Source organism: Ovis aries, chromosome 5 (assembly GCF_016772045.2).
Source record: "Ovis aries strain OAR_USU_Benz2616 breed Rambouillet chromosome 5, ARS-UI_Ramb_v3.0, whole genome shotgun sequence".
Lineage (NCBI taxonomy): Eukaryota > Metazoa > Chordata > Mammalia > Artiodactyla > Bovidae > Ovis > Ovis aries.
Genome location: NC_056058.1, coordinates 55999111 through 56012491, shown reverse-complemented (window position 1 = coordinate 56012491; position 13381 = coordinate 55999111). Strand labels below are relative to the sequence as shown.

General features: G+C 41.9%; 1 protein-coding gene across 1 annotated transcript in view; it reads left to right on the top strand.

The window, feature by feature from the left end:
• PPP2R2B (protein phosphatase 2 regulatory subunit Bbeta) overlaps positions 1-13381 on the top strand; it is a 522252-nt gene that overhangs the window by 25890 nt on the left and 482981 nt on the right. The gene's annotated exons all lie outside the window — the stretch shown is intronic.

Here is a 13381-nt window from a genome sequence, read left to right as displayed (position 1 = left end):
GTGGCCTGACAATGGAAAAACAGTTGACTAGAAATGACTTTCCAGAAACCTAACACAGGCATTAAGACAGGAGCCATGCCTATTTTGTCTACCTAAAACAGTACCTGGCACTTATCAGAAATGTGATAAACTTTAAGTTGATTAGAAATTGTATCCGGCACCAAGCAACATTTCCCAGATACTAGGCTCTTGGCCTGTCAAGTACTTTCTAAGATCTGACTTTTTAGTGGAGGCAGCTTGACACAGCAGTGAAGAACACAGGCTTCAGAAATGCAAGAGAATGTTTACATCCTAGTTACTTAGCTCAGAGTATGCATTTAATCTGTCTGGGCCTCTGTTTCCTCATCTACAATATAGAGACAAAGAAGCTACTTCAAGGGACCTTGTGAAGATGAAACTAGATAATACATTTAAAGTATTCATAATACAGCATGGAATATAGTCACTATCAATAAATGCTTGCTCTCTCATTATTAGGGCTAATTGAATCATTATACCTGGAGAAAGGCATGGCAACCCACTCCAGTATTCTTGCCTGGAGACTCCCATGGACAAAGGAGCCTGATGTGCTACAAGTCCATAGGGTTGCAAACAGTCAGAATGACTGAAGCAACTTAGCATACATGCACGAACACAATCATTATACCAACTCCGTGAAGGAGGTATTTCTAATATCCAGATTATGGCTGAAGAAACTGAGATTCAAAGAGTTTAAGTGAGGCAGTGATTCTTCTAGAACTTTCTAGTGACCAGAAGACCTATGATTTAAACCTAGACGTGAACAACTCAAGTGAATTAGTAATGCTGATATGTGGTGGTTCAGACAGTGGGCACTGGAGTCAGGAAGCTGAGTCTGAATCTTGGCTTCATCATTTTCAGTTGTGTGTCCTTGAGCACTTACTAAGAATAATACATCCTGTATCCCAGGGATGTTGCCAGACCTAAATGAGATAATGCTTATTATTCGTTAGCTCAGGGACCTGTACTTAGCAGGAGCCCCATAAATGTTCTTTCATTTTTTTTTGTTATGATCAGCAATGGCCTTAGTCAAGTCCACTTCCTCCAAAAGCCCACCCACACTTTAGAGTCCCCTATGACTCTGTCTTCCTGACTTCCCGGAAAACACACTTGCTTGTGTAGTCTTCGTCCTATGTCATCCTTCCTTCAGAATATCTCAGCTACAGTCTCTGAAATCTCTTGGTCTCTCCCACCCCATTGCCACGATCCCAATTTGGGTACCATCTTTCCTCCTCTGGATGCTGAAACACTCTCCTTGGTTTTCTGCACCCTCCTTGTCTTGACCACCTCCAACCTGTTCTTCCCCCTGTACCTGCAGTACTATTAATCATTTCTTGTGTGCACGCATGTCACTTGACTCCCTAAGTCCCTCAGTGGGCTCCACTGTTCTCAGAATACTTCCAGCCTCACTCGTCATTTTTCCTTGTGCCCCACATGCTCCATATCCCTTCCCCTCCAGCATGCTGCACAGCTGTCGTCTTTGCCAAAAATGTTGTTCACCTTCTTTTCCCCTGGTGCACCCCTACTTATCATTCAGATCTCCCCTTGATTTTGCTTTTCCCAGTAAGCCTTTCCTAACCCTGAACTCTCAGCTTGATGGCCCTTCTAGGAGGTCCTGAATGTGTGTGTGCTCAGTCATTCAGTCGTGTCAGACTCTTTGAGACTCCATGGACTGTAGCCCACCAGGCTCCTCTGTCCATGGGATTCTCCAGGCAAGAATATTGGAGTGGGTTACCATTTCCTCCTCCAGGGATTCTTCCCGGCGCTGGGATGGAACTCACATCTCCTGCATCTCCTGCAGCGGCAGGCAGATTCTTTACCACTGAGCCAGCGGGGAAGCCTGTTTTATTTCATAGCGCTTCCCAAATGCTTTATAATTTTCTTACTCCTTGCATGCTTGCTCTACTAGATCTTAACCCCTGTGGAGACAGAGCCATGTATACTATGTCTACTACCTCTACAAGTCATATAAACAGCCCTAACGCCCAGCACAGGGCCTGGCACATAGTGTACTGAACAAATATTACTGAATAAACGCATGCATGAAATTGGCAAAGTGCAACAAGACAGAGGAAGCTAAGAAAATTCATCCTACTGGCAAGAGTGATGTTTCTTATTACTAGTTCAATGCCCTGTCAGGCAAATTGGTGGATGAGATTCCTTCAAACTTGAATAATTTATCACAGAATAGAGATTCCATTTTTCAATGTGCCAGTATCAGTGGCTGCCTAAAGACCCAGATTAGACCAAATGGCATCAATGATATATTTTGAAACTGTGAAAAAAATTCATGAATATTGTTTAATAGGATTTATACACCAGATCTGTGTGAAAATGAGGTGAAGACTGAGACACGAATAAGTACAGTTAGAGCTCAGTTCTCCTTATTTCTAATCAATGTATTACTTACCCACATTATGCTGCCTGATGTACAATCTAGGAGACCATGACCCTAGACCTGTTCTCTGAAACCATGTTGCTATAAATCAGTGATTGTCATTGTGGGGGTGGTTACGGGAGGGGGGTTGCTCTTCATGTGGATATTCAGCAGTATCTGAAAACAATTTTTTTTATTGTTACAACAATCAAAAAGGTGGGGAAGGATCGATACTGGCATCTAGTAGGTAGCAGATGCTACTAAACTTACAACGCACAGCATAGACCTCCTCCCCCATCCTTCAGGCCCTGCACCCCCAACCTCTCTGCCACCACCAACAGGGAATTATCCAGCCCCAAATGACAACAGTGCTGAAGCTGAGGAGCCCTGCTGGAAAGCAAAGCTTATAGACAGAAACAGAGAGGAATATAAAAGTGTAAATCTCCAAAGATGCAGAGAGACTTGTGGGTGAACGGCCCATTTAAAGGCATGAAGTTTGCATTAAAATATAAAATACTCCGCAGGCCAAACAGAGCTCCTCGCAGGCTGCATGTGCAGTGAGGACTCTCTGGGGAAGTCTTGGCTGAATGAACAAGTCTTGGTCTGTGCCTCAAGAGCAACAAGTGGAACATTTTCTCCCCTGTTACGTCCTGAAAGATTTACTATTATGGCCTCTCAGAATCAAGGGAAAACTTGAATTAAAAGTGTTTTCCAGAGAAGGCATTAAGCCTGATCACTCAAATGCCTTTTCTTGCAAAGGGTGGCCTAAAGGTCAGAAAACTGTCTCACCACCAGGCTCATGTGCCGGTTGCCTTAAAATCCTCTCACGTTCTCATCCCACCAAAGGGAAATCGGGCTGCTGAATATTGGGGCGTTCGGCCAGAATGGACATTGTCGTCAGAAAAATCCTTATGAGATATGTTGTTGTTATCTTAGCATATTATTGCTTTTCCTACTGTTCACGGTTTAATTAAAACCCAGAACTGCACAGGAGAAAAGCAGACAAGGCAATTCCTTTTGAGGAACTGGAAACACATCCTGGATTTACATTGGAATGCTTTCTTCTTACAAAGGCTTTAAGACATTACACAGACTGAATAACTGGGTTGTTCTTTACCCAGCTTGGATAAGGGAGATTGAAGTCCACTGTTTCTGAATGCAAGCCAGTGAGTGCACAGACCCAGCTTAGAAGTTGGAATCTTTATAAATTTAAAGCACATTTTATAATTCCATTGATTTACAGTAAATAGGGGAAAGAGTGAATTTGAGTTGTAAATATATATTAAAATTTTTACTGATATTATTATTTTCATGTTCATAAAGTAGCATTAAGAAATGTCTTATAATAGAATGACTGATAGAAGCACTTATTATTCCCCTATATAATTCCTGAGGTTCCTTGTCTTCAAACTTTTGCTCTCATTATTGCTGCCTATCAGAATGTTCTTACCACTCACATCTCTACAGATTCAGCTTCTCCCCTTCTTTTAAGGGCTATCTCAAATGCCACCACCTCCAGGAAGTCTTCTTGGAATCTGACTCCATGTCCCAATTAGGTATGAGTTTCCTGCTTTGCACTTTACCTGTTACTGTATTGTGGCCTTTCTGTAATTTTTAATATATTCATATTTTTCATATCTTTATACTCTGTTTTTTATTCATCCCCCCACTTTGCCTGCCAGTGCAGGAGACATAAGAGACTTGGGTTCAATCCCTGGATCAGGAAGATTCCCTGGAGAAGGAAATGGCTACCCACTCCAGTGTTCTTGCCTGGAGAATCCCACAGATAGCCCGGCGGGCACAGTCCATGGGGTCGCAGAGTCTAACATGGCTGATGCGGCTTAGCAGGCACACATTCCTACTGTCTTTGGCACTGTATCTTAGAAACAGTAAACCTTCAGTGCATATTGGCTCTCTGGGGTCAGTGATAGGTGGATGCATGGATTTGGTTAGATTCCCCAGCGTGATCATGCTAGGCATTAGCGAACCCTTGCTTTAAATAGGTCAGAAGTAAACTTGACTGCTGCTGCTGCTGCTAAGTTGCTTCAGTCGTGTCCAACTCCGTGCGACCCCAAAGATGGCAGCCCACCAGGCTCCGCCATCCCTGGGATTCTCCAGGCAGGGACACTGGAGTGGGTTGCCATTTCCTTCTCCAATGCGTGAAAGTGAAAAGTGAAAGTGAAGTCGCTCAGTTGTGTCCGACTCTTCATGACCCCATGGACTGCAGCCTACTAGGCTCCTCTGTCCATGGGATTTTCCAGGCAAGAGTACTGGAGTGGGGTGCCATTGCCTTCTCCGAGTAAACTTGACTAGCCCTGATCAAATGTTCACAAATTCCAAACAATTAGACAGAGGAGTTTAGTCTGATTCTAGGTGTTCTGTCCTACATCAGACCACACAGGAGAAAACGTCAAGACCATAAAGTCCAAGTAGCAGCATGGCACCTATACAGCAAGGGCGGGGGGAGGAGTGAAAAGTCCAGGCCGGAATCGAAACTCTTCTACCTGCTTGCACTTGGCAGGTTACTTAGCATCTCTGTGCAAATTTCCTCATGCGTAAACAGATGAAAACATTTACTTTATTATAATTTTTAAGATTAAATGAGATCTTCTAGGTGTAGTGGTTAACCTAGTGGCTAAACCTAGTAAGAACTCAGATTTGGTGGTTTTGTAATGACGATTCTTATCCTCATCTATTAAAATCAAGTCATGTTTCTATGGTTTAGATTTTATATATGGACTTCCCTGGTGGCTTAGTGGTAGAGAATCCTCCTGCAATGCAGGAGATGTGGGTTGGATCCCTGGGTCAGAAAGATCCCCTAGAGGAGGAGATGACAGTCATGGCAATCCTCTCCAGTATTCTTGCCTGGGAAATTCCATGGACAGAGGAACCTGGTGGGCTACAGTCCATGAGATCACAAAAGAATTGGACACAACTGAGTGGCTGAACACACATGCATATTTGCATATATATATATATATATAGAGAGAGAGAGAGAGAGAGAGAGCATGTGTGAGAGAGCACATATCTTTATATATCTTTATTTCATGTACCTATCCATCAATGACCCCCAAACAATGCCAAGGACTATGGTGGTGGGGGCGGGGGAGAAGGATAAGGCACAGAGTGTAAAGTTGAGTAGGGAGGTAAGAAATAAACAAGTTGGCTATTTGCTCCAATGTCTCTTGATAAATTGGGAGAAGTTACTTGTCTATTTTTGTAGGTACTGTAAGAATTAAAATAAAAAATTTAGTGGGAAATGTGCTTGGTTTTATTATGCTTTTTATTCTACAGTCTTTTCAATGAGAGCCAAAATCTTCTGTTCTAAGTGACTACATTTTGTCTCTTTCTTTGCTGCATGCTAGCAGCTGCTCTAAATTGAGCCCGTCCTCCATCTCCAGAATCCTCTTTAGTCTTATCTGTGGCTGCCCACCTCTCACTTGCTTTAGTCATTTGCCAAGACAGCTGGCTCAGCAGACGATCCAGACTGCCAGTCAGAAAAGTGGATCAGGTCTCCACTGACTTCTCAGCTTGGTCTGGGGGGGATGCCACAATGATGGAGAGAGCACACCCTGTGTCCCCACCAAACTTATAGTAATGCAGTGAGTCAAACACTATATAATTTATTACTTTATTTTTTGGAACATATATTGTATTTTTATTTTTTTAAAATTGCCATATAGATGATTTTGTTTCTTTAATCAAATACTTCAGCCATTAAATTAGAAGAACAAATTGCTCTGAAGGTAAATCAGAGGCTTCAGAGGGAAAGAGAGGACCAAAACCCTTCTTGGCCAGCACCTTGTCTTTCAGTCTCAGCTGAAAATGTCATCTCCTCAGAGAAACCTTCCATGACCATTCAAGCAAATCAGCCACTCTAACTGCATCCCTCAATTTATTTTACACAGTCTACATTTTAAAAAATGAAGTATAATTGACAAATAACATTAGTTGTAGGCATATGTATTAATAGTTCTGTTCAGTTCAGTTCAGTCGCTCAGTTGTGTCCAGCTCTTTGCAACTCCATGAACTGCTGCATGCCAGGCTTTCCTGTCCGTCACCAACCCCCAGAGTCTGCTCAAACTCATGTTCATTGAGTCAGTGATGCCATTCAACCATCTCATCCTCTATTGTCCCCTTCTCCTCCCGCCATCAATCTTTCCCAGCTTTAGGGACTTTTCAAATGAGTCAGCTCTTCACAACAGGTGGCCAAAGTATTGGAGTCTCAGTTTCAACATCAGTCCTTTCAATGAATATTCAGGACTGATTTCCTTTAGAATGGACTGGTTGGATCTCCGTGCAGTCCAAGGGACTCTCAAGAGTCTTCTCCAACACCACAGTTCAAAAGCATCAATTCTTCAGCACTCAGCTTTCTTTATAGTCCAACTCTCACAGCTGTACATGGAAAAACCATAGCTTTGACCAGACAGACATTTGTAGGCAAAGTAATGTCTTTTCTTTTTAATATGCTGTCTAGGTTGGTCATAACTTTTCTTCCAAGGAGTAAGCATCTTTTAATTTCATGGCTACAATCACCATCTGCAGTGATTTTGGAGCCCCCCAAAATAAAGTCAGCCACTGTTTCCACTGTTTCTCCATCTATTTGCCATGAAGTGATGGAACCAGATGCCATAATCTTAGATTTATGAATATTGAGCTTTAAGCCAACTTTTTCACTCTTTTCTTTCACTTTCATCAAGAAGTGTTTTAGTTCTTTTTCTGGTGTCATCACTTTCTGGTGTCATCTGCATATCTGAGGTTATTGATATTTCTCCCAGCAATCTTGATTCCAGCTTGTGTTTCATTCAGCCCAGCATTTCTCATATAAGTTAAATAAGCAGGGTGACAATATACAGCCTTGATGTACTCCTTTTCCTATTTGGAACCAGTCTGTTGTTCCATGTCCAGTTCTAACCATTGCCTCCTGACCTGCATACAGATTTCTCAAGAGGCAGATCAGGTGGTCTGGTATTCCCACCTCTTTCAGAATTTTCCACAGTTTGTGGTGATCCACACAGTCAAAGGCCTTGGCATAGTCAATAAAGCAGAAATAGATGTTATTCTGGAATTCTTGCTTGTTTGATGATCCAACGGATGTTGGCAATTTGATCTCTGGTTCCTCTGCCTTTTCTAAAACCAGCACAAACATCTGGAAGTTCATGGTTCACTTATTGTTCGAGAATTTTGAGCATTACTTTACTAGCATGTGAGATGAGTACAATTGTGTGGTAGTTTGAGCATTCTTTGGCATTGCCTTTTTTGGGATTCGAATGAAAACTGATTTTTCCAGTCCTGTGGCCATTGCTGAGTTTTCCAAATTTGCTGGCATATTGAGTGCAGCACTTTCACAGCATCCTCTTTTAGGATTTAAAATAGCTCACTGGAATTCCATTGCCTCCACTAACTTTGTTCATAGTGATGCTTCCTAAGGCCCACTTGACTTCACATTCCAGGATGTCTGGCTCTAGGTGAGTGATCACACCACCGTGATTATCTGGGTTATGAAGATCTTCTTTATATAGTTCTGTGTATTCTTGCCACCTCTTCTTAATATCTTTTTCTTCTGTTAGATACATACAATTTCTGTCCTTTATTGAGCTCATCTTTGCATGTAATGTTCCCTTGCTATCTCTAATTTTCTTGAAGAGACCTCTAGTCTTTCCCTTTCTATTGTTTCCCTCTATTTCTTTGCACTGATCACTGAGGAAAGCTTTCTTATCTCTCTTTGCTATTCTTTGGAACTCTGCTCCCTTAGTTACTTTCAAATATGCAATAGTTTTATTAACTATAGTCACCATACTTTGCTTCTTTATGACTTACTTATTTTTTAACTAGAATTTTGTTCTTTTGATCTCTTTCAACTCATTTTGCCTCCCCCTGCCTCTGGCAACCACCAATCTGTTCTCTGTATCTATGAGCTTGGGGTGGGGATTTTTTGCTGGTGATTTTTAGATTCCACATATAAGTGAGACCATGGTCCTTATTTTTTTCTGTCTGACTTAGTTCACCTAGTGTAATGCTATCAAGTCCCATGCAAGTAGTCACAAATGGTACAATATCCTTCTTTTTAGGGATGAGTAATATTCCATTGAGTGTGTGTGTTTACAAAGCATATCTTCTTTATCCATTCATCTGCCAGTGGACACTTAGGTTGTCTCGACATCTCGGCTATTGTAAATCGTGCTGCAGTGAACATGGGGGTGTATGTCTTTTTGAGTTAGCGGTTTCATTTTCTTTGGATAAATACCTAAAAGTGGAATTGCTGGATCACTATTCTTCTTTTTGCCATCTGAAATAACCTTGTTGATCTAATGTTGACTTGTTTATTGTCTCTCTCCTTCTTCTAAAATATAAACTCAATGAGCTAAACCTTAATACATTATTCACTGCTGCACCTCCAACATTCAGAGGCGTGCCTAGAGTTTAATAGTTACTAAAAATATTACCTTGTATCAGTGGATGAATGAACTAACCAAAAAGAGGTTCCTCTTCCTTGCAGATCAGAATGTACCAGGTTATAAAATTCAGGCATTGACTGGAGAGAGTGGAGAGGATGATGGCAGTTATGTCAGAATTCCCCGTGTTTGGTTCAACTCAATTCAGTCCTGCACATATTTATTGAATTCCTTTTATGGGCCAGGCAGTGAACTTCACACTCAGGATTCAGCAAAGAAAAGTCAAAGCCCTACCCTCACTTAGAGCCTGGCCAGGGAGATAGACATTTCATAGCAATTATAGAAGTAATTGAATAGCGTTTGCTTTGGACCAGGTAGAATTCTAAGCACTTTCATGAGTTACCTCATGTAATCCTTACCGTGGCTCTTTATGTTAGGAGCGATGATGATACCCAAAGAAGAGAGCAGGTATTTTTATCTGTCTACTGACTTCTTAGCACCATGTACAATGCCTGGCATATACAGATGCTGGACAAATAGGATCAGTAATACATGTGTGTTTTTAAAGGGGAGCATGGTATTTGAGAGCCAGTAGCAGATGGATTTGACCCTGTCTGAGGCATTAAGAAACCTCTCTCTGATGTGATATTTAAGGACTTGATGAATGAGTAGGAATTTGCTCTGCTTTGACTTGAGAGTAAAAACCTGGGCAGACTTAGCCTGACTGATATTAAATAAGCTAGTTTCCTCTCTTACCTACCTCCACCCAGAATTTAATTTTCTTAGCAAAATGAAAGACCATGATAATGCAACTTGCCCAAAGGAGGTTGTGGAAACATGCTGAAAGAGACTGATCGGGGTAGCTTTCCCTTAGGAGTTGGGCTTCAGTGAGAGAAGGCAGCAGAACTGGCACTGATGGGCATGGATTGCTTAGGGACCCCCAGCCCCACTGACCCCAAGGCAAAAGTTCCAGTTGAGACTTTGCAGGACAAAGTCGCTTATTGAGCTCCCATGAGTTCAGTTTAAGAAAGCTTGGAACAGCCTGATCCATAGTGCAGCACTCAACAGTCTCCCAATTAATTACTTTTTTTGTTTTGGCCATTTGATGTCAGAACCTGGCATTTAGAAGTCATCTGGGGCATTTGTTGTCCCTGGGCCAGACTCCAGGCCCTTCTCGCATGGCACCTAAAATGGGTCACCTTTATCTTTCCCTCCTCCTAGGCTTCTCATTTCCCTTTCTCTCTGCTCACGGGCCTTCCCTTCAGGCACCTCTGCCACTGCCTTGGAGCCTCCCTTTGCCATAGAAAGATTCCATCCTCCGCTGGCAGCTATGCTCTGATCTGTGATGACATGAGGCACATCAGAGTCTAGTTGAACTTATGGAATAAATGACTGCTAACTCTTTATTTTCTAGGTTTCCAGTAAGACCATTTCCTTTTAATGGGAACCTTTCATAAATAATACCTAATGCAAATTATGGATCTCTTTATGGGCAAATACCATATTATCATCGTTCCTCATACTGGGTTGCTGACACTTGGACAGAATATCAGAGATGGAAGCCAGTCTGTCCTTTGCCAGTGGACTAGACACTCAAAATGTAAAGATGAACATGGTAGGTTGACCAAAACTGCCTAGCACTGGGTGGCCTTGGATGACCCTGTGTGGCTCTAGGTGACTCTGGGTGGCACTGGGTGATCTTGAGTGATGTGAGGTGACCCTGGGAGATTCTGGGTGAACTTGAGTGGCCTGGGTGATCCTGAATGACCTTGAAGAAAAGCATGGATCTTTAATGTTGACCTTTGGGGCTCCATAATCCCAAAGAAACTTTTCAGAACCTCTACTTGCTGTCACCTCTATCGTGCTATATATGATAGTTTATTAGTTCTTTTTTCTGGAAAACATACTCCATTAGAGCAAGGATGGTATCTTATATCCTGTATCCCCATTGCTCAGTCTGATGGCTGATATAAAGTCAAGTAGAACTAATTGTTGGGCAAAAGTGATATGACAAACAATTTATGAGAACGATGTTTGAAAAACTTGCGCTGTTACCCTGACCCTTCAAGTCAAAGCATGAAATGAAATACCTTACTCCAGAGGTTCTCAAATTTTAAGAATCACATGGACTGCTAAATACTCAGATTCCTTGTCTATCCCCAGAGAGTCTGAATCAATAGGCTTGAGAGCTACTGCGATCTTCACAAGATCATCCAGTGATTGTGATGCAGAAACACTGGATCTCCTGGTTTGGCGGGGCATGGGATCAGGGTCTGTTTGTCTCTGGATAAACTATTATATCCTCTCATCCTGTTTTTACTTCCATAAAATGGAGTTGTTCAGAGAATCAAAGAGAGAAAGACACAAAAGCACATTGAGGAGTTCGAATAGTGCAGTGCAAACCACCCACCTGGGAATCACCTATCTGAGGATATTTCAAATCTGGTTTTCCTATTCCTTGCCCGTTCTGCAGATGGGTAGGTAGGGTCCATAGGCCTGGCACTAAATCAGTCATTTTAAACTGGGACTGGAGAAGACATTTATTTTATGACTGAGGTTATGAGGTTCTGACTGGTTGCGAGCGCCCTGTGTCCCGTTAATGTTCATTTATTTATTTAGTTCTTTAAGGAACATTATGGGCAGCACCATCAGTGAGTATTTTTTCACCCAGGAAGTACTTATTGAAGGTCCACCAGTGACTCCGAAGGTATTTACTAAATGCCTACTGTGTGTATCTAAGACTGAGATATGCAAAGTTGAAGCATGTCTCTCCATGCATTCCATAATCTCTTTGCTTAAATAATATATTCCAGCTTCATGATGGACTCAAATTCACTTCATTTGTGGAGGGCACTCCACAAAAATTATAAAATTATAAAATATCTTTCAGAAGCTTTCTCCATTATATGTGGATTCATTCACTCAGTCATTAGCTTATTCATTCAACTAATACTGATTGAGTACCTACTTCATTCAGGCAATGGGTGAGGCACTAGGAGTACAAAGATGAATTAGACATTGATATCTCCCCTGAGAAGTTTACAGTTTCATTGTTTAGATAAGATAGGTAAGTAAATGCCATAAGATACTGTGACTAAGGGCTGATATTACTGTTATAGACAATAGCAATTAAACTTATGAAGCACTTACAAAATTCTAGGCCCTGTGTGTAACCCTTCTATAAGCCATCCTGTTTAGCCCTCATGCTATCCTGTAACATTCTATTATTATTCTATTACTATCCTTATTAGCTCTGTAATAAGACTTGCTCTTGTTGTTTAGTTGCTCAGTTGTGTCTGACTCCTTGTGACTCCACGGACTACAGCACACCAGGCTTCCCTGTCCCTCACTATCTCCCACAGTTTGCTCAGACTCATGTCCATTGAGTCAATGATGCTACCCGACCATCTCATCCTCTGTCACCCGCTTCTCCTCCTGCCCTTAATCTTTCCCAGCGTCAGGGTCCATTCCAATGAGTCAGCTCTTCACATCAGGTGGCCAAAGTACTGGAGCTTCAGCTTCAGCATCAGTCCTTCCAATGAATATTCAGGGTCAATTTCCATCAGGGTTGACTGGTTGGATCTCCTTGCTGTCTAAGAGACTCTCAAGAGTCTTAGAGATGTTAAGTATGTTGCCCAAGATCACACAGTAAGTCAATATAAAAGATTGGCTTAAACCCAAGTGGTGTAATGGCAGCACCACTCTCTTAACGACACCCACTCTTTCATTACTCTGACAGTGTTTGTGGCTGTAGGAGCTCAGAGAAAGCTGACGAGAACAGCGAGAACAGTAAGAACAGCCTTGGCAGCGACAGTTTGGCAAGTGTCTATAATGAACAGGGTGCATCCCATGCTTATTATCTCCTTTCACTCAAGAAAGTGGGAGGAAAACCTTGTTGTTTCCATTTTATAGATCTGGAAACTGAGGCTAACAAGTGTTAAAGCTGTGTTTATATCTTCCCAGCCAATAAGTGAATGCACTGGGATTCAAACTCAGGTCAGGTTGGTCCCAAAGCCTCCTTCCATTTGGCTTATTACTGATCAGGGATTAGATTTCTGTATCTCGCAGGAAGATGCCTCCGGATTTGCTCATCTGTTGTGAATTTGACATTATCCACACAACTAATCCAGACCATTTAGGCATTGTCTAAACAGCACCTTATTTGGGATGGCCCAGCCATACCAGGTCTCAAGGTCTAAGGAAGTGATCGATAACACGATTATCAAAGGGTTAATGTTCCGTCCCCAGCAGTAGTTTGTCATCATGTTGCAGTGGTCCAGAAATCAGGGAGAGAGCATGTCGGTGGAAGAGTGAACTTACATCCTGGCCTGCGCTGACTCTATAATTACTTACAGCTCTAAGTCTTTGCTCTTGTGGGCAGACTAGCACATTTCTCCAATGCTAAATTAAGGATTTTTTCATAGAGAGGAGAGCCCATAAAGGCTCAAAAATTATCCTATCAGATTTCAAGGCAAACTTTACATTAAATCTTATTTTTAAAATTTTCACTCAGGGGAACATTGGTTTTCCTTTATGGGCCATTTAAATAATTTCCTGTGCCTCTGAATTCAGTACAGAAAATATTCACCTG